At 46.4% G+C, this 21,405-nt stretch overlaps 1 long non-coding RNA gene across 1 annotated transcript in view; it reads left to right on the top strand.

Annotated features, from left to right (window-relative positions):
- The first annotated feature begins 512 nt into the window (after positions 1 to 512).
- LOC134434567 (uncharacterized) overlaps positions 513 to 21,405 on the top strand; it is a 73,356-nt gene continuing 52,463 nt past the window's right edge. The window contains exons 1-2 of the long non-coding RNA XR_010031884.1: positions 513 to 561; positions 2,741 to 2,876. This is a non-coding gene — a long non-coding RNA (uncharacterized LOC134434567). The remainder of the gene's footprint in view (positions 562 to 2,740; positions 2,877 to 21,405) is intronic.

Raw genomic sequence — 21,405 nt, 5'->3', positions numbered from 1 at the left:
ACATATGGATTAGATGAACCCCTGCTCCTTGGACAGCTGGTTGTTTTGTTTAATTTGAATTAACGCAGCTACTTCAGTGCTTAAAATGAGGCACAGGCATAAAAAGCCTTCACCTAGGGATTGCACAGCTTTTTATTTTTCCCTCCAGTTGTCATCCATGGCACTGACACAGAGATTTTAAACAAGTCTTGCAGGTCTCCTCATATTTTCCAGGAGAGATATCATCCCCTGTGGGGTCAGTATGAGTTCTTGGCATTTCCTGTCACAAACCCCATTAGCAGTGAGCCCCACGAGTCCCTGTGCTCACACCTCGAGGTGTTGTGCCTCCTGCCATGTCACACCCCTGATCCCACGCTGTGTGGCAAAGTGTTGTGTAAAGAGTCCTGAAACCTGCAAAAATGGAAAGAAAAATACGGTTGGGTTTGTTTTGCTTTGCGTTTCAGGCTGGTGGCAATGTCTCCTTGGGCCAGGCTCCTCTCCAGCACCTCCAGGGTCAGCCTGCTGCTGCTGCTGCTGGGCTCTGTGCTCCTCTCCTGCTCCAGCCTGGGACAGAGAGTGCCTGTAAGTTTTGGCTGCTCCACTTGACTTCAGACTGATAAAACACAGATGCTTTTTGGCTTCAAGGAAATGCCCATTATTCTTTAGGAAATGTCTTTCTCCTGCTTGAATTATGAAAACAAAGCAGAAAGGGTTCTGCTGATTTCTGTGTAAATGAAGAATCGCTTGTGTGGTGCTGCCCGTTTTTGCTAGAAATGCTAATGAAAATGGGGTATTGCAAAGCAACTGTGGCCAGGCAGTGACAGCAGCACTTAAATGAACCAAGTCACATCCTTTTATCCTTACTGAGCGTTTAAACCCCACACTTTTCCTGAGCAGAGCTGGTAAACATCAGCTGTCTCCATTATGTGTTTGAACAGATCCAGCACTGGGAGGCCTGGTGGTAAATTTTCAATAGCCTGTATCACTAACTCCCTCTTGGATAATCACAGAGCTGTGGAAATCAGCTAAGTAATAACTGCTCCACTCACTCTTTTTTAATCCTGTTGAGTCTTGGCTCAGAAAATGTTAACATTGATTTTCATCTGCAGAACCTGGGCTTTTATGGCTGTGATTGTTCCTGAGCTTTAACCATTTGTTATAATTTAAACAATTCCAAGCCCCTGATGCACTCAGCAAAAGCAGGAGTTAAGATCTGGTTCCTCGTGCATTTCTGAAATCACAGTTGCTTTCCACAGCTGAAATAAAAACATTCTATAGGTGTGTCAGCCTTCCTTGTGTGTTACCACAATCATGGAATTGTGCAATTGTGTAGGTTGGGAGAGACCTTTGTGATCATTGAGTACAACCTTTAACCCAGTGCTGCCAAGGCCACCACCAGCCCACATCCCCAAGTGCCACATCCACACTGTTGTTGCTACTCTGTGTGTTTTGCTCAGGTTGACATTTCTGTTGCTCAGAAAGACTCTTCTAGGCTGGAAACGGATATTTATATGCAGAGCATCCAAATTCTGACAGAAAATGTGCATGCATTTTTTTCCCAAAGAGTGGAAGAACTGAAGGCAGAATGTGTCCCAGAATTTCCCAGTTAACCTCTGAATTTACTTACATTTTTCCCTGTGAAAACATCCTAAGGATTAAGAACCAAACACTTCATGAAGTGAGCTGTAACTCCATCTTAATTGCCAACAATTAGGACTAATCATTCCCTGTAGGGTGGTTAACTCAAATTCCTCAGTGGTGACTGAATTGGTGATCTCAGAAGCTGAAAATATTCCCTTCAGCAGGTGCTGAGCTGTGGGGATGATGAGCCTGGACCACTTCATTCTGTTCCTGCTGGAACCAGAACAGCCCAGACCCAGAGTCAGTGCCAGGTGTGAGAGTACAGGTCATTTCTGTGCACTCTCCAGAGTTTTTTGTGACTCCCACCAGCTCCCTAGGGAGGCTTTCCATTGAACACCAAGGTTTCCCTCACAGCAAAGATTTTTTTCCCTGCTGTTCTTCCCTTGGTGTAACATCGAGCCGCTCGTGCTGGCTGCTCTCCCACACCTCTGCCAGCCTCGTGCTGCACTTGCCATGGAGGTGGTGATTTAATCCCTGCCTCATTGTTTTTAAAGCCTTGGAGAACACTGGAAGAGGGTGGAGAAGAGGATCCTCACATTTGTATCATGTGGGCAGCTCAGTGTGTTTTTTCCTGTGTCCTATTTTGGAAACAGTTGAACTATTTTAGGTGAAATCTTCTCCAAGCCTGAAATAAGTGCATTTAAGAAAAAGAAAAAAAAAAAAAACCAACCCAACAAAACCCAAAAAAACTCACCAAACCCCAAACCAACCAACAAGCCTTGAGGCATTCCACTTGTGTGGAAAATTTCAGCTGAAAAAGTTAAAAGTTTGACATATTTTTAGGCAAGGGAAAACGGGGTCTTACAATGTTATACAACCCTAATAATAGCCAGGGCTCCTGCCTTTGACAGGAGGAAATACAGGTAAGGCTCTGTGAGAGCTGGTTTGAAACCTGCAACCTACTCTGGAATAGGAAATAAGCTGCGTTGCTTTGTTCAGCACAAATGTCATGCTAGTTATGCATGTTTAACCTTTAATATACTTTAAATCTAAATTTAACCATGTGGAAAGAATCAAAAAAAAAAAAATCTGCTGGCGAGGGAAAAAATTTTGTATTCTCAGCCAGCACTAAATTACCCAGATGCAATTGCTAATGAGCTGAATCTCTTCTCTCCAAAAGGAGTTTGCCCTTACAAAAACAGAAGAGAGCGACATAAAAGATGACAGTGGGAAGGAGCTCGGGACAGAGGATGACGCTGATCCTGAAGACCTGGAAGTGTTTTACCCCACGGGTCAGTGGCAAACCCTGCGTCCAGGTAACTGCTAATTATAGGATGCCTCTGGAACCCACCTGCCAGCACTGACAGGAGCCTTGCAGACGCTCCAAGAGCTGTTTGTGCCCATGACAATGTGTGCTTTTGCTGGTGCTCACACAGAGAGGAGGACTCGTGACCCAGTGCAGGGACTGGAGGTGGTGAGCAAAGCATCCAAGGAGGGGAGAGGTTGCTCCAGGGCTTTCAGGTCACTGGAGCAGGAGGAGTGGGCTGCCAGCCCCCTGTGGGTGGGGGGCTGTCTCTGTGACTGGCTCCACAGCCCTTTCTCTCTTCATTTGTCAAGGGCCAGGTTTTATAACGTTTGTTGGCACGTGGATTCCCAGGTCTGCTGTGCTCCGGTGTGGTGCTGCTCAGTGGCAAGCTGATTAGGAGCTGTCTGGAGCACTGCACAGCTTTTTAACAATGGCTTTTCTGTTCCTCGCCTGTTTGAAAGCTAGCTTTTATTTCCATCTGTGCAAACCACAAAAACTCTCTTCCCTTTCTTTGGGTTGGTGTCTTTCATTAGACATGCCTGGGACTCTGTGGTGAGAGGAGCCCAGCAGAGCAGCTTGGCCTCTGTGTGCTGAGAAGGCTCTGGAGGGGCCAAACCCATTCAAACACACACAGATGCACATGTGCATACATATTTCAACAATTAGCCTGTCTCTGGGATCATGAACAAGCTGTTTAATCCACTTGTGCTTTGGTGTCCTCATGTATATGCAGGTGTAATACCTTCCCACCTCACAAGGGTGAACTAAGTAGTAATTAATTTTTATAAAGTGCTCTGAATTTAAGAGCTTTATCCTGTGCTCAGTATTATCATTGAAAGAATAAGTATGGGTTCCATTTGTCTTGAAATTTCTGCCAGATATAGCAGAATGACTTTTCCAAATGTAAATCTTTGTATAACATAAATGGCTACAAAAGCCCCTGCGTTCCACAGAGCTGCAGTATATACTTATATTCCATTTCTGTACCATTATGTATGGAAGGCGTGTGGTGTCCCTGCTCATTATTCAGCCTGGCAGATCCCCACCAGCTTTGTTGGAGCAGAACAATCATTAGAAACCTCATTGCAGGGTTTGTTCACAAGCACCTTCTCCACTGCTCGGGTGCCTTATTCCGCTTCATTTTTGTAGTTATTCCATGTTGGGCACATGCAGTGAAGGGCTTGTAGAAGTGGGGAGCTTGTCAGTATTCACAGAGGAGAGTAATTTTGGTTACTCTTATAAAGACTTAAATGGTGTCCTGCCTCATGTTCTGACTGCTACAGACCCCAGTGCTGGGGACGTGGCACAAAGAGGAGCCGGCCTTGGTCTCCTGCTGCCAGCCTGGGTTTCTGTCTCCTGGGGTTCTTCTGCAGTGAAATCCCTGTGAGGACTGGCACTGACACCTTCAGCACGTGTTAGCCAAGGCTGGGGCCCTCCTGCCAGCATGAGCCCATCCCTGTAGCCTCTGGCCACACTTTCCCAGTGTGAGCTCAGCTCTGGCTGGCAGGGAGCTGACCTGGCACAGCTGCTGCTGTGGCTGCACAGGGATTCACCTTTTGGTGCTGCAGCAGAGCCATGCAACTTGGCAGCGTGTCCATCCCACTGGTTCTGCATCTTGCCATGTTTTCCATGTGGCTGCACTCACTGGCAGCTGAGCAGAGCCTGGCTGGGCTCAGGGTTTGCCTGCTGCTGCCCATGTCTCCAGGACACCCCCACTCCCTCTCCCGTTGTATCCCTGCGGCAAACTAGGCCAGTCTCTCTGGGGGAAGCAAATTCTAGTGTTTGAATTTAGAATTTGGATCTGCAGTTCTGGGCACTGGGAGGGAGCTTGGAGCTGCGTTTCCCCCATCTCACTCCTGTTTCAACTTCTTCCTGTTCTGAGCTCACGCAGGATTTTGTGCTTCTCTGCAATGGCGCAGCAGCTCATCTTTTATAGATGTGTTCCCAGTTTTCCTCTGCTGAGTTTCCAGTTCCCTGTTGCTAATTGCATCAATCCACATTTCCACCGGGACTGCAGCAGTGTCATCAACCTATAACCTGTCAAATCCCTCCCCAAATTCGATTGTTGTTGTGTCTGTAATGCTTTGGGCGCTTGTTCCTTGCTGTTTACAGTGTGAGCTGGATTTTGATCAAGTGCTTCCTTGCACTTTGAGCACACTTCAAGCTGCTGGAGGTGGCTGGATGCAAACACAGAGAGACAGTTGCCCTAAGAGCTGTGCTGCCTGTAATTTGGAAGCAAGATCAGTTGTCTTTTCTGCCAGGCAGCCAGAGCTGACAGCTCTGGAAAGGTTGGTGAAACTTCCCAAAGCCCATTAACACTTCGTTAGGCATTGCTTCTTTCTCACTTGGCACTAAATAATGCACCAGGTGCAGGCTCAGACTGAAGGGAGATGTGTGCCCCATGGAGGCTTCCAGCACCTCTGCTCTTAGACTTTTGGGCATCATCTGTGGGGCTTTTCCTTCTGTCCATGGTTGGAGTCCACAGGAACCTGGAGGTTTTTTGGGGTTTAGTGAGTGGGATTGCTGTTTCCTCTGAATGAAGGTTCACACCCCTGCTCTGACTCCTCATGGTCAGGTAACAGAGTTTGTTTGAAGTTGTGCTTCCTCTGCAGTCTTTTTTCTTTCAGAATACACTTTCTCCATGTCACAGTACCCTTGGGAGCTGGAACATATTTTACTTTTGTTATTTGGGCACCAAATTTCCCAATATTTTGTTCAGCATTCCTAATGATGATTGGAAGTTGGATTTCTCTGGCCATCTAGTTGTATCACTGAGCAGCAGGTTTTCCACCCAGCAGTGGAGGGACTCCATTTTGTGAGCTATCTGAGGGGGATCCAGTGAGGAGAGGTACTGGAGAATGGGTTAGGGTAGAATCCAGGCCGGTGTGATCAGTACAGACCTGGGCAGGGGGTAGAGAAGGAGGGGAGATGGCAGACAGCAGGTGGCTTCTCTGTGCTTTACAGCAGTTTCTGTCTCTCATCCTAATGGTGTCAGTGGGTTCAGGAATGCGGGGGAAGAACTCAAAGACTGGATTGAATATAAGAACTTTGAACCCTTGAGAAAACTCCATAAATCATATGAAAAATTGGGAAAAAATTTTGCGACTCTTATCACTCCCTGAGTTTTCTAAAAATAGAGACTTTGTCTGACTCAGTCTCAGAATGCTATAAGACAAAAAGAATACACAGAAATATCTGGGAACTCTGTAAACAGCCAATGAAAAAATGACTTCCAACTTCCCTTAGTAAAAGACTTCCACTCTGAAAGGAGAACCTCCCTAACTCCAACATATATGTCCCTCTCAGCTTTGGATAATTTGTTACCCAGAGCTGCCCCTGATATATAGGGTGGCCCACCCACAGGAATAAAATATCACCCAAGGATCCTGCACTGCAGGTGGCTGTCCCCACATTCACTGCTCTGGTGGTGCTGCATGCAGATGTTTCAAAATATCCCCTGGGCTTCACCAGCTGAACCGGTCCTGTTGCTCCGGCAGGGTACCAACGCTGCATTCAGTAAGCCCTGGTAAAACTGATAAAACATTGCATTCAAAGGGCTGACTCACTTTATTGTAATTTGTCATTTTTGTCGTGCGGTATTATAACTCCTGTAATAGGTCCCTGGGCCTCCACAATCTTGCGTCCTACTGAGATATCATTGTAGTGAGGAGCTCAGCAGTGCTGAAAGCAGAGGCCTGTCCTTTGTGTTCCCTTTGGGATGGCAGTGGAGGTGCCCTGAGTGCACATTCAGAGGCACCTTCATGGCTTCTCATTCCATGACACCAAAACTAAATGTGCAAGGTGACTTCCTTGAATGACATGTAGTCCTTTGAAATATCTACAGGAAGTGGTCTGGAAATGCTTTGTGAGCCTGTTCCTTGGGATCAGCTGTGAGGGGCTGAGGGCTGGCCTGAGCCCGGTGCTGTGTCCCACTGGGAGCAGCCGCACAGGCTCACGTGCAGAGCAGGCACTGCCAGAGGCGCTGGAGATCTCACCTGCCCTGCAGCCACCATTGTCAAGGTGCTGTAAACATCAGCTTGTGCTGACTTTCCCCTTGGACCCCTTTGGTTTAGTCACTATGGGGAATTTCTTTCCTGAAGCCCGTGGGATTTCCCCTGGCAGGTGTGATGGGGATGCTCGGGGAGTGTGGGGCTTTGGGGGCAGCTGCCCGGGCAGGGGCTGAGCTCGGGGCCCTGTTGGGCCCATGGCCCCCAGCAGCAGCAGCAGTAGCAGCAGCCCCAGGGCCCAAAGCCCCGTGCCCTCTGCCCAGCACAGGCTGCCCTGTCCCTGCAGCTGTCACCCGAGTGGGGCCCAGGGGCCCGTGGCCGCTGGCAGCAGCAGGAATTTGGGCAGAGTGAGGATGCCCTGTCTTGGCTTTTGTCTCTGGAACAATGCGGGCTCAGGGCAGTGCAGAGCAGGCTGGGAAGCAGAGCCCAGGGCCTTCGGAGTCTGCAAGGCTTAAAGATCAGCCCCTGCAGCAGCCCAGATGCAGGTGGCCCAGTTGCCAAGGCTGTGGTGGCCTTGAGAGCATGCAGGTGGATTTTGCATGGCTGTGGCCTGCTGGCGGCTCTGGGCCCAGGAGTGCCTGTGGCTGCAGCAGGAAGGGTGGCTGAAGGTTTGCTGCCTGCTTTGGTGACATGGCTGCAGGGGCCAGTGCTGTGAGAGCCCCCTGTGTGAGAGCTGGTGAGAGCTGAGCTCTTGGGGACAGCGCTGTGCCCCAGGCCAGGAAGAGCAGCAGTGCCCAGTGGCAGGTGTGGTGTCAGTGGGAGCCCCTGTGCCCAGGGACTCCCAGCCCCGGGGTGGCCGTGCCAGCACCTGCAGGGACCTCCAGCCCTTTAGAACGTGGAAAAAGTGGAACTCACAAGTGTGCAAAGGCTGCCTTTGCCCAAAGGAATGGCCCAGAGAAGTCAAGTTTTAAAAAGAAACAGTATTTATTTACTGAAGATTGGCAAACCTAGGATTTACAGAACATTTTTTGTTATAACAATCGTTATAAGTTCAACACCAACAATGTACAGAACATATTTACATGAGATCCGAGGGGCTAACAATCTTCAAAACATATTTACAGGAAACTTCTAATCTAGTCAACATATTTACAGGAACTTCAAAACTTTCAAACGTATTTACAACGGCGTGCCATCTGTGCCATCATATGCATGAGCCCTGGAAGAAAGGAAGCAGCAGAGCTGGACTCAGCCACCTGCACTGGGCCCAGCAGGGCTGGCAGCTGGGCCCCAGGGACTGGGCTGGGACTGGCAGGGCTGGCGTGGCCCCAGGCAAGCGCAGGGCAGGCCGGGGCTGGTGCTTGTGGGAGCCCAATCCAGGCCCCCTGCGGGCACCGTGTCCCTGAGCAGGGCCATCCAGCCCAGCCCCAGCCTGGCGTCAGGGGACCCAGTGTGTGTGCGGGCAGGGCGTGGGAAGCATCTGCCTGTCTTACTTGTGAAGCTGCTCCTTCATCCAAGGACCATGGGCTCCTCCTCATCCTTCTCGTCAACTTCCATGACCTCGGTGTCATCCTCCTCATCTATGTCCATCTGCTCGATGGTCTCCTCCTCATCTACTTCCATGTCCTCCACAGTGGAGGACATGGAAGTAGAGGAGGAGTCCACCTCCATCATTTCTTCATCATCCAGCCCCTGTTCCACATCCATCTCCTCCACAGTGTCTCTGTCAATCTGCAAGGGGCAGCACAATCTCCCAGTGGGCTTCCTGTCCCACACCATCCATTGCCACATGGCTGCAGCCTGCCCAAGCCGGGTGCCCCCTGCCTGGCATGGCACTGTACCTCCATTGGCACAGCAGAGCACATTGTGCTGGGATTGGAGCTCCAGAGCTGGCGGCAGGGAAAGCCCAGGCAGCAGAAGCAGCTCAGCACTGAGGGTCAGAGCGCAGAGTGAGTGGCAACTGACCCTTTGCAGCCGGTGAAGTGTCTGCTGTGCTCGTTTCTGGGTCGTGGACGTTCCACCTGGAACCCTCTGGGAGCTGTGATGTCACTGAAGTTTCATGGGCGCTGTGCAGTGGGAGATGGGGATGGCAGAATGATCAAATCCTTGAATGATTTGGCTTGGAAGGGACCCTAAAGATGATCTGGTTCCAAGATGAGCAATGTCTCAGGTTGCTGCGGCCCCTGTCCCACCTGGCCTTGGATGTTGCTGTGGATGGTGCATCCACAGCTTTTCTGCACTGGTCCCTGTTTCAGGGACAAGCACCCTGAGAGTAAAGAATTTCTTCCCATCATCAAGTCTGATCCACTTCCTTCAGTTTGATCCCATTCCTCCGTGTCCTCTCACTGCATATCCTGACAAAGAGTCCTCTGCCACTTCCCTGTGAGTCAGGCTGTTCCTGCGGGGTTATGCATGTAGCTTAACTTGCAGACAGGAGAGAGAGAAGCCATGTCCCCAGTCAGAGAAAATGGGGAAAGTGGCTTGAGAACTGAGCGAAGACAGAAAAAGTAGAGACATGCAAGCATTGGTTTGGGTTGCGTGGGCTGTGGGACTCATGCCTTTCATTAGAGGCCACATTCCCTCGTGCACTCAGTTCTTGTGCTGCAGCCTGTCCACAGCCAGCCTGTGTGAGGGACCTGCACTAACAGAGCTGGGAGCACGCTTGCTTAAACTGCTTGTTAACGAGGTGAGTGTGGGATTTTTTGTGGAACTCTAACCACTGTGGATTGCCATTAAGAGGGTCCAGGGAGGGAGACCAAAATGGGGCTGCGCACACAATATGGGGGTGAACAGTGCAGGATCATTACAGTAAGCCAGGACCAAATGGATACAAGAGAGTTGGAACATTCCAAGGGAGTACATATAAGGAATATGCAGCTGTTGAACTGGGTGATACGGACAAAACGTGCTGCATCAACATGAGCCTGCAAATGCCCATGGGCGACACCATTGCGTTCAGAGCGGTGTCTCTCTTTTACCTTGGTCACTTTGCCCTGAGGTATTACAGTTCCAATGGTAGGCCCCTGGGCCCTCACATCCCCCCCTTTTTGTTATCTAGAAAGAAGGCTTCTGCCATAGAGTTTTGCAAGCATTTAGCAAAAAAGGATAATATAACCAACACAATGAATACAAAAAACAAAGCCCACAACACAATCTGAACTAAAGATGAAAGCCAGCCTCAAAACCCCTGTGTTTGGAAAGTCTAGTGAACCAGTCATTGTTGCCTTCTATCTGGATCTTGTTTCCTTGATCTTTTAGGAGCTGGATGCCCTGGTATACTGACTCCCTATGTGAGAACAGGTAGAAAAAGACCTGCCTTCAAATGCCTGACAGGCATGGCCATGGACAAGAAATTGTGGCTTGTCTGTGGAAGCGCCCAGCTGAAGGCATGCGGCTCAGTGAGGAGCATCCAGATTCCTGCTGCAGCAGCAACCAACGGCAGCATCCTCTGACTTTAGCTTATTTATTGTCTGGAGGCTTGGGTGTCCTAAAAGTAAACAGATAAAGAGATTAGAATATGAAACTTAAGTTTTGTTCCCACTAAACTTTCTCTTCTGTAAGCCAAGGGTGTGAACACAGCTTATTAGAAGAAGCATGTATCAATGCTAAAATATAATTTTTACAAATGTTAAGACATAGATCCCGGTTAGTGGTGTCCGAGCTATCTTGGTCTTGGTGTGTGTGGTCAGCGCTGCTTAGGAGATCTTCTTCTGTCCTTCTCCTTCTTCTTTTCCAGGCTGCTGCTGTCCCTCTTAGGCTTCCATTCTGTTCTTCTGGTGGTGGCTCTGGTGTTTGTCTCACCGTTCCCAGAAAGAGTTTTTATGTATTTTGCTGGGATCGATCTTAGGAGTATTGCTGTAGAGACAAGGGCATCTTCGCTTCCCCAAGTAATTAATGGAAAAGTGCACATAATTTGTTTAGATTCGGGGTCTTTGCTCAACACAGGTTGCTGGTGTTTTAATTGGGCTGCAGTTGAATTAGTAAAATTCCTGATGACTGGGGGAATTTTCTCCATAAATTGGTTGTTCAAAAGTTGAATACGTAAAAGGCCTTGGCCAGTCTCTCAATGGAAGATAATATCTGGACTCCCCAGCTTAGTTGATCAAGGATCCTTTTGATGGCTCAGTGGGCCTTTTCGGCTAAGGACTGTCGTGTGCTGGAGTGTGGCATGCCTGTGACATGTTTTATACCCCAGTGGTCAGAAGCTTGTTGGAATCAGTGCGAGGTATAAGCAAGAGCATTATCAGTTTTAATTTCCTGTAGAACTGCTAAGGTGTAAAAAACGAAAAAGTAATGTTTTATAGCATCTTCTGATTTTTCACCAGCATGGGCAGAGGTGAAAACTGCACTGTAAAAGGTGTCGATTGAGACGTGGATGTACTTTAGTCTGCCAGAAGGGGCTTAGTGTCGACGGAAGGGAACCAGGACATCAATTTGATCATCACAGGCTCAATTTTATTGATCAGTACGGCGGGTTAAATACAGTTAATAATGAGCTTCATACATATTGCAAAAGTTGAGCTCAGGATTGGTCAGTTACATATCAGCACCTACGCCTACTTCTACATTCCTATGGTTCTACTTTTGATACTTTCTACATATTCTCAGGATATATTCAGGACTAAGCTCTAGTCCCTATCCTCATGTTGCAGCAAGGTCACTGCTGACTTTTCCTTTCAGCTTGCTGACTGCTGACTTTCTTCCTTCAGCTTAACCAGCGGCATTATGTCAGTATGGCCTTTCTCAGCTAACCAATTATGAATGAATCTCTCCGCATTTCCCCCGTTTTCTTCTTGTGCAAGGAGATTAGTTTGCCATGTTTTTGCTATTGTACGGCTGACCATGTTTTGAATACAGTTAAAGATACAAGGCAAAATAAGCAAAAACAGTAAAATTACACCCAGAAGTCCTATAGCATAGATCACAAGGTTCCTCAGCCACGGTCCAAGTCCTAAGCTTTTAAGCCATTCGTCAATTCCTAAACCATCTTCTTCCTTAAGTTTTTGAAGTCCCTGTTGCAATTCTTTTATCTTAGTGTGAATGGACACCGAATGATCAGACAGATTCATGCAACACATTCCCTCGAACTCTTCACATCCATGCCCTTGTGCTAAGAGCAAAAAATCTACAGCAGCTCAATTTTGCAAAACAGCATGGTTAACACTTTGCACATCTGCAGTTAGCATGTCTAGAATTTGTGATGTCTTGTTCAGCTCATCCTTTGCCCAGCATCCTAATTGTTTTGCTAAATTCATGGCTTTATTGGCAGATCCTCCTGGCAAGATAGTTGAAACCACTACCTGTTTAAATGTGCCCCAAAACCGTGGATCCCCTATCTGGCTGCAGTCTAAGTCATGTATGCTACGTTTTTTCCTGTTTGAATTTTGACTCAGCTGCATTAGCAAGGACACATTAGGGTGAAACAGTGACAATTTTCCTAAATAACAAGGTCCACCCTGTGGTTTAGCTGGTATACCATTCCATGCCCTGTCTCCACAAATCAAGAATATTCCTGTGGGTAATTTAATTGGGGCTGTGATATTTGTGCCGTTAGATTGACTGAAATGCTGTGGAGAGAATTCACTCACATTCAGGGATGAATCTAGGGTAGCCCATGTTTCTTTAGGTTGGTTTAAATTCTGAACACCCGAAAGTTTGAAGCTAAACCATCCGCCGGCTGTAGTGTTAGATATACTGGCATTTGTACTTCCAAAAAGATCCAATTCTTCAGGAGGAGAATGCAAAGAGGTGTTAAGTGATTGGATTAGTAAACATTGACGATAGCCATCACTCTGACCTGCAGTATACCCTTGTTGCACCGGCAATGTGATGTGTGACATGTTAGACATACATAAGGTTTGATTGTTTATCAAACTGCAAAATTCTCCAGGAGACCACACCGGAAGTCCCACCAGGCATGTTTGAAATGGGTTAGTGACTCCTCCAAGACTAAGACAAAGTGATGATTGGTTAGTTTGATTAGCAAGTGTTACCCATAAATTTTCCCTTGGTTGACTAAAGTGTGTTACTCCTACTGCTTCACTTGCTACAGCATTGAGCAGTATAACAAGAACAAACCTCATTTTTCTTTCTGCTTGCTTTGCTTCTCCTTTTCTTCCTTCTGCTTGCTTTGTTTTTCCTTTCTTCGCTGTCTTTTCCCCGGTTTGCTAGATTGTCTCTTGTAAGGCTGAGTCAATTTTTGAATATACTGATCTAATTCTAAATCAGCATCCTTGCTCACAAGTATAGCATGAGATAAGTTTGAAGGCAAATCAGCTTTACAGCGAGCTGCTATGATGCGTCAGGCTTTATTAATTTCAAATATTCTAAGGTTTTCCTGCAACTTCCACCTAAGATATGCTATAACCACTTGTTCTGCACTCTCAAAGAGCTGTAATCCTGTCCGTCCTGGCCGGCCAGTACTTTGTTCAAGAGCTCTAACCCAGATAAAATTTCGAATCCACTTTCCAAAACAAGGTGCACACCATAAATATCCTAGTGACCTCTGTGAATACCAATAAACCTGATAACAATCTGCACAATGCAAAGCTACCCATGCATAGCACTTATCCTTATCCTTTTTGCAAACATAACAAGGAAGCGAATGTAAATAAGGACCAGTATAAAAGTCTGGTTCTTCAATCCAAAGCAACCAATTCAATGGTGGTGATCGCAAAGCCTCTTCAGCTTTTTTACTATATGAGGCTAACAGCTCAAGGTCTTTCTTTAACACAAGGCGTATCTTATTTCGTAATCGTAGTTCTTGTTTGTTATGCTCCTCAACAACTATATCCTCCCGAGGGTCCCACAACTGTAAAATTGTTCTAATCATAGAAAATTAATTAGCAATCACTGATATCCTTATTCAAATGAGACCGTTCCCTTTTTGCCTTCCTTTTCTTATCTGTCTTCAGTCTTGCTGCTCCTGATTTTACTGGTCCTGCCACTTGCAAACTCAATTTTTGCAACTTGTCAATGCAGCAATCTAATGCTCCATCAGGATCCCCTTGGAAGGGTCCTACAATTGAATGCTGTGTTAAAGGCACTAATTTCTTACACCTTATAGAAACCATACGTGATTTACTTTGAACCTTAATTCTATTCACAATACATTGTACTTCCCACCGATAATAAGCAAGAATTTTCTGTTCAGGAGACTCATAAAGATTTAAAGCTATATATGCGTTTTGCCCCGTTTGTCTCCTTAATTCATCTTGCCAGCTTTTTCCCCATGTGTGCTCGTGTTCACAAGTGTGACACCACAAATCCCGTAATAATGATTGTTCTATCCAAAAAGTTCTTTCACAACCCCCACAACGTAGAGCTCTCCAGGCAGCACAATGTGGATTGTGACAGTCAAGGCAATGTAGTTTCGCTGGATTTGTTAAGCGAAAAGTTGATAATGAGTCAATAAAACCCATCAACTCCTGGGCCGTCTGGTAGTGACGTGTCAGTGCTCTGTCCACCGCTTCCGAGTACCCCTTCAATTGTAACAGTAGTGGTTGTAGGACTAGAAGCAGTTTCTTCCCCAGTCGCTCCTTGTCCTCCTCCGTAAGGTGATCCACCAGAGGCTGCATCAAAAACAGGTTTAGTCCACTTAGCAGGCACCCACAAAGGCCCTGTAGGTGAGGAAACACAAAGATACCCCTGACCCCAATATAATACTTTTGCAGGTTTTTCCCATAATCCTGTACTCGGGTTCTTATACTTAACCCAACCTCTGTTTCCTTAGTATTTTCCTGACCTGACCTTGGATGATGTTTCATTGCAGGAGGGGTATCATCTTCCCCAAAAATGCATAAATGATTAATCACATACAAAACCTTAGCCAAACATGCTTGTGGATCTGTCAAATCTTGATGTTTTTCAATATACTGCTTAAGGGTACCGTTTGCTCTTTCCACTATTGCCTGTCCAGTAGGAGAGTGTGGAATACCTGTCACGTGCTTAACAGACCACTGATTCAAAAATTTCCGAACCCTAGCACTTACATAAGCTCGACCATTATCCGTTTTGATACTCTTTGGAACTCCCATAACAGCGAAACAACTTAACAGGTGTCTGATAACATGTATAGCTTTTTCTCCTGCCTGAGCCGTAGCCCATATGTAATGACTATATGTATCTATGGTGACGTGCACATGCTTGACTTTACCAAATCTGGCTATGTTTGTAACATCCATTTGCCATTTCTCATTTATTTCTAAACCTCGAGGATTAACCCCGATGCCTAGACCTATTCCACCATTATGATAACTACATGTTGGACATGCTCTGACAATGGCCTTGGCTTCTGACAAACTCAGCTCAAAGTGTTTTGCTAAACCTCTGGCATTTTGATGATATCTACTATGTGCTTCTCTGGCCAATGTGTGCTTGTCAATAGGACAAGAATTATCAATGGGTAGGGTAACCAATTTATCTGCACGTTCATTCCCTTCTCCTAAACCTTCAGACCATTTATGACTCCTAATATGAATCACAGAATATGCTGCATTTCTTTCTCGTAAAACCTTCCTTAACTGTATCAGTATCTCATACAATCGTTTATTATTCACTTCCTTAATTGCTGCTTCCTCTATTCGTTTGACTACTCCTGCAACATACGTAGAGTCTGTGACCACATTTAAAGGCTCCTGTAAGTTGGACACCGCCCATACTACTGCTAACAATTCCAAAGTTTGTAAGCTATCTGCAGGGTCTGCTGTGAGGAGTTGATGCTTCCATTGTCCCTTTTCTTGCCAGGTAACAGCAGCACGCCTTGATTTCTTTCCTGCACCTGTAAAAGCTGTAATAGCTCCTTCTATGGGGCGTTCTTCTCTCAAAGGTCAAGTGATCCAGTTCCATTCTGTCATCCATTGCAAAACTCTAGGCACTAATTTGCTAGTCTCTACTTTAGCAGGTGACATCATAATAATGCTTCTTGTAAATTCTTTGAATTGATCAAGTACCAGTCCAAGGTTTCTTTTTCCATAGGCAATCTAATAGTAGCAGGCTCTCTACCATCCACTTCAAGAATTCTGAGATGCCCCTTTTTGATTAATGCAGCCAATTGTTCAATTTTTGAAGATACTGTTTTCTTATGCTGTAGTGGTGGTGATAACCATTCCAACACCCGTATCTCCCCCGTTTTCTTTTGCAACTGAGAGAGAGCACCAAGCAAGTGGCAAGGGCTATTCCAGATAGTAAGGTCAATGGGGTGGTCGAGTTGTCGACGAGACACATACCCTTGCTGTACACAGTTACTAATTTGCTGCAAAGCAAGATGATGCTCCTTTGTCAGGTGTACAGGAGTAGTAGGGTCCACGCCTTTTAACAAAGGCCGTAGGGCTTCTAGTAAATGATTTGGTATTCCCACAATAGGCTTCAGCCACTGTAAGTCTCCCAGCAACTTCTGTGCATCATGTAGAGTTTTAATGTCCAATTGTAATACCAATTTTTGTAGTATTACTATTTGATCCGTCAGAGTCCATCCCAAATATTTCCAGGGCCTTGTAGTCTGAATTTTCTCTGCAGCAATAACAAGTGAATATGCAGCAAGAGTATTTTTAATGGTGTTAATCTGTAAAGAGGAGAATGGCTCTTGCTGTGCAAACAAAATATCATCCATGTAATGATATATTGTAGTTTTTGGCCATTTGCGACATAGTGGCTGTAATGCAGCATCAACATAAAGCTGACATAAAGTGGGGGAGTTGCGCATGCCCTGTGGAAGAGACATCCATTCAAATCTTTTATCTGGTTCCCCACGATTTATTGCTGGTAAAGTAAAAGCAAATCTCTTCATATCATCAGGATGCAGGCAAATAGTGAAAAAACAATCCTTTAGGTCAATAATTAAAAGTGGCCAGTGTTCTGGAATCATAGCTGGATTTGGAAGACCAGGCTGTAAGGCCCCCATTGGTTCCATTTGGTCATTTACAGCCCTCAAATCATGTATCAAACGATATTTCCCTGATTTCTTTTTGATTACAAAAATAGGTGTATTCCAAGGGCTTGTGGACAGTCTTAGGTGCCCTTTTGCATATTGTTCCTGTACGAATTCATGGGCATGCATAAGACTCTCCCCTTTTAATGGCCATTGCTTAACCATCACCGGTGTATCCATTTTCCAGGTGAGTGGAATGGGGAAAGTCCAAGCAATGGCAATTACCCCAAAGGGTGCTGATTAGTTAACACCACTCCCAATTGTGTTAAAATGTCCCTTCCAATTAAGCAGGAAACTGTAGGAGGCAGTTGAACAATTGAAAACACAGCAGATATTTGTTGATTCTCAATGCACACAGACAAAGACGATGATCTGCTTGCCAATGTAAATCCTCCCACTCCTGTCAGCATGTTTGATGATGGGAATAGGGGCCAATGTTGTGGCCACGCTTCTGGAGAAATGATGCTAGTATCTGCTCCTGTATCCAATAATCCATAAAGAGTTATGCTTTGATGCCCATAAGTAATTTCAACCTTTTGCTTTGGTCTATTTTGTAAATCCACAGTTAAAAGTGTAACACCAGTAGAGCCAAAACCTTTTTCATCCCGTGTTTGCCCAGAAAATGATTGTATTCCTGATGTCATTTGTGACAGTGGTACCAATTGTGCAATGCGTTGTCCTTTTGTAATTTTAATCGGAGGATAAAGGGTGCAAACCATCATTTGTATTTCCCCTGTAAAGTCCGCATTGATAACACCAGGCAAAACAAATAATCCCAACATAGTTGTAGAAGAACGTCCCAGCAATAATGCTCCACATGTTTGTCCATTTAATATAAGAGGACCCTTTACTCCAGTGGGTATCCTCTCAGGCCGGTTTGTCATTAGTGTGACGTCTACTGCTGCTGCTAAGTCCAAGCCGAGGCTCCCTGTTGTTGCGGGTTGCAGACAGGAGGTGGCAGCGATGTCACGGCAGCTGCTGGTGTCTCCGATGTCACAGCGGCAACTTGTGTCTGGGCGTGGCCTCCGAGATGCGCGCTCCGCAGATGGTTTCCCGACCGGCGCCTACAAGCCGTAGTGTTGTGGGAGCTGGATCAGCAGTGTTGACACCATACGCCAGTCGCTCGGCATGTTCGGCGTGTGTGTCCTTCATTGCCACATTGGTAACACTTGAGGAATGGTTTCGGACCTCCTTGCGTGAATGCCAGTGAGCCACTCCGGAGAGGAGCAAGAGCAGCTAATACCTGATTCTGAGTAGACTCTGCTTGCTTTTGCAACCCCAATCCTAATTCCTTTAAGGCTTCTGCTATAAATGCCTGTGAAGCTGTTGGCATTAATGCCATTCGCTCTAATGCTTCCTCAATAGTTCAATTTGCCCCTAAAGTAGCTAACACTCTCTGGGTTGCTGGATTGCTATTTTGCAAGGCACACTGCTTCAATAGCGCCCTCTTCATGTAGTCTGCAACACCAGCCCGATCTATGGCAGTAGCTGCTCTATCAATAAAATTTCCAAATGATTCTTCCCTTCCTTGCTTAATACCCAAATAAGCCGGTAACCCTCCTAGCTCTTTAACAATGTCTATTGCAGCACGCACTAACCACATAGACTCTCTAAGTTTATCTGCTCCCGATATCATCTGTGCCTCTGTACGCAAATATGCCCCTAAGCCCATCAGCTCCTCTACTGTCACTCCATGTAATGGGTCTCCCCGGGCTCGTTGTACAGCAACCGACTCATTCACCAACGCTTGCCAATGTGGGTTAAACAATAACTGCTGATGCTGAGTGAATATCAACCGAACTATTCCTCTTAAATCATTAGGACATAAAACCTGAGTATTAAAAAGATAACCTAACATTTGCCTAACAGGTTCACTTTTTACTCCAAACTGACTAACCGTAGAACGTAGCTGAGTTAACAGCTTCCAATCTAAAGGAGTATATTCTGCTATATTATGCGTAAGGTTCCCCTGTGCATCATACTGTGGTGTGTATGTAACTGGACATGCAAGACTAGAAGCTACTTCCACCGCCTCGCCATCCCCCATTTGCATTACTTCTTTCGCCAAAGCAGCCCAAGCTTCCCTCCTCTGTTTAGCCATCTCCCCCCATGGATCACGGTGTGCCCCTGGGATGGGATCTGACTTTTTAAGGGTGCTATGCTGCTGGCACTTCGGTGCAGACACCGAGTTTTCTCACGGGGAAGGCAGTGAAGCAGAGGCTGGCTCGCGCGGGGAAAGCGGCCCCCCCGCTGAAGCTGTAACTGGAGCCGGCTTGCTGAGGGAAAGCGGCGGAGGCAAAGCTGGCGGCGGAGGCGAAGCTGGCTTGCTCCCACCCCCACCATCTGACCCGCCTAAAGCTGGTGGCGGAGGCAGAGCTGGTTTGCTCTTACCCCCACCCTCCGACTCGCCCTCCCCCTCTGACAGGAAAGGTGCAGACGGTTCCACTGCGCCTATAGGAAAATCCTCCACACCACTTTGCTGGGGACTCTTAGGCATAAGTACCTTAGTTACAGAGGGTGCCAGGGGATCATCCTCACGACCATACCCTATATTCCTCTTATGAGCTTCTGTCGCCCTTTCTGCTGCCTTTCTCTCAGAGACCTGCTGAAGTAACGTGTTATACACCACCCGCCATAACTTTCCTAATTTCTTTGCTGACTTATCATCGTCTAGCACTGTATCCCACAGTGTTTCCCCAAACTTCTTCCACTCTGCTAGCTCATGAACTGTATGAGGGTTAGAAAAGATACCCTTATCATGGCCATAGGCTAATAACCCTGGAAACTCCTTTTTTAAATCTATCCCTTTTATCCCTCGCTGCTCTAAATAGGCGGTAAATAAATCATATGCCGCTTGCCTATCCATACCTATTAATCAGCGTGCGCTGTTGCAGCTCTCCAGGCTCCGGCGGACACGTATTGGCTTGAGTCACCGTTGTGAACCCCAAGGGTGCTTCAAATTCCAGCACCGTCCCGGCTGCAAGGACCCAAACCCAACTTCCTCGACCGTGGCGTAATCCCCTTTTTCTTTTAATCCGAGAAAAAAGGGCAGAGATTCGGCTTTGCCCGCATTCTCCACCATTTGTCGACGGAAGGGAACCAGGACATCAATTTGATCATCACAGGCTCAATTTTATTGATCAGTACGGCGGGTTAAATACAGTTAATAATGAGCTTCATACATATTGCAAAAGTTGAGCTCAGGATTGGTCAGTTACATATCAGCACCTACGCCTACTTCTACATTCCTATGGTTCTACTTTTGATACTTTCTACATATTCTCAGGATATATTCAGGACTAATCTCTACTCCCTATCCTCATGTTGCAGCAAGGTCACTGCTGACTTTTCCTTTCAGCTTGCTGGCTGCTGGCTTTCTTCCTTCAGCTTAACCAGCGGCATTATGTCAGTATGGCCTTTCTCAGCTAACCAATTATGAATAAATCTCTCCACAGCTTAGAGTGTGATGTCCCATTGCCAGATGTGGAGACTCTCTAGTCCTCTTGGACTGACTCCTGCTCTGAGAGAAGCAAGGCCATGTTCCTGACAATTTGGGCAGGTGGCTACAATGGATCTTGCTGGGTCTCGGGTAATTTTTAACATCCTGAGCAGCGCAGGAATGTTTTGATGGTAGAATTGGTGGCTGATCGTAATATGTGTAAAAATGATCTAAGGCGAATTGCAGTGGTTCAGATGTTTGAAGTAGGCAATTGAGGTGCTCTTGAGTGAGAAGTAAGTAAATATTCACAAGGTCTATTCCTGCAAGGGAGCACAGACGCTCTCTACGTTTCCTGCAAAAGTTCTGCAATAACTCTCTGTTGGCTTGTTATCGTTTTAGTAGGTTGGTGTGCTCTGAAAACGCATTCAATTTCTATGTGGGGATCTGAGAAAGTTGAATCCCACTGAAACAATAATGCATGGAATTTTGGACTTACACCAAGCATTGCCAGGGAGAAAGGAAAATTAGGGTGGTATCTGTGTGCCTGTTTAGTTTGAATCATCCAGGATACCTTTTGTACAGCTGCTTCTGCCTGTGGTGTCAGTGATCATGGGAATCGAGTCCTTCACTGCCTTTAAGAATCAGCAGGAACAGTGGCGTGAGATCTTTTGGGGTGGATCCCAGCAGTGAACGTACCCAACTGATGCTTCCACAGAGCAATTGGGGTTCTGGCAGAGTCTTTGGGTTGTCCTTGATATGCAGTGTTTGTGGTGTGATTGTTCTCTCTGAAGGTTTTAGGCCGAGACACTTCCAAGGGGCTGTCCCTGGAACTTAATCTGCTGCAATCGTAAAACCTTTCTCCTGTATCGCAGTGATGACATCTTGTACTGCAACATCCAGAATTATTTGAGCTTCTGCACAAACTAATGTATCGTCCATGTAATGAAAAATGATAGCATTAGGCTGTCTTTTCCAGCTGGGCAATAAAATTTGGTCTCCCAGGCATTGACAAGTAGTTGGGTTCTTCTTCATTCTTTGAGGCAATACGGTCCACTGGTACCTCTGTAAAAGGTGCTTGTCAATTTACGGATGGAAAAGGCGAACAAGAGGCTTTCATTGGGGTGCAAGGGGATGTCAAAAAAGCAGTCATTTAGATGTATAACAACCGTCTGCCAAACTCGCGGTAACATGGAGGCTGAGGGCAGGCCGGTCAGAAGGGCACCCA

Source organism: Melospiza melodia, unplaced genomic scaffold (genome assembly GCF_035770615.1).
Source record: "Melospiza melodia melodia isolate bMelMel2 unplaced genomic scaffold, bMelMel2.pri scaffold_44, whole genome shotgun sequence".
In the NCBI taxonomy this organism is placed as follows: Eukaryota; Metazoa; Chordata; class Aves; order Passeriformes; family Passerellidae; genus Melospiza; species Melospiza melodia.
The sequence above is the reverse complement of the archived record's forward strand: the minus strand, read 5'-3'. Positions and strand labels throughout refer to the sequence as shown.